Raw genomic sequence first — 728 nt, forward strand, 5'->3', positions numbered from 1 at the left:
CGGACCGCGACGGCGCGACGCTGCGGGGCGGTGCCCGATTGGCGGCGCGGCGGGAGCACGCCGGGCCCGCGCGGCCTCCTGCGCACGCGCGCCACCGCGCGCCTTCCCCTCCCCTTCTCCGCGAGGGCCGGAGGCGGGGGAGCCGGGAAACGGAAAGGGGCGGGGCCGGGAGCTCTGCGCCTGCGCAGTTCTCACCCGCAGCCGTTGGAGGTGGGGGGGCGAGTGCTGGGATCGCGCAGACGCGGTCGCTCTCAGGCGCGCGGTGCGGCCTGTGCGCGTGCGCAGAGCGCCTCGAGGCGGGCGGTAGCGCTCAAGGGGCGCGTGCGCGGCTCGTCAGGGCGGAGCCGCTCGGGCCCGCCCGGCGCTGGCGGTCGAGGGGACACGGCAGCGGGTGGCATCGCGGGGACCGGGCGCTGCTGCCCTGGCCGTGCACATGTAGAGTCATAGAATCATTCCTGTTGGAAAACGCGCTCAAGATCGTCGAGTCTGACTGTTAACACTGGCACTAAACCATGTCCCGAAGAGCCGCATCTGCATGTCTTCTAACTCCTCCAGGGATGGTGGCTCCAGCACTGCCCTGGGCAGCCTGTTCCAATGCCTGACAACCACTTCTGGGCAGATATTTTTCCCAATATCCAATCTAAACGTTCCCTGGCACAACTTCAGGCCATTTCCTCTTATTCTATCACTTGCTACTTGACAGAAGAGACCAACACCCCCCATGCTAC

This window comes from Nesoenas mayeri (genome assembly GCF_963082525.1).
Source record: "Nesoenas mayeri genome assembly, chromosome: 13".
In the NCBI taxonomy this organism is placed as follows: Eukaryota; Metazoa; Chordata; class Aves; order Columbiformes; family Columbidae; genus Nesoenas; species Nesoenas mayeri.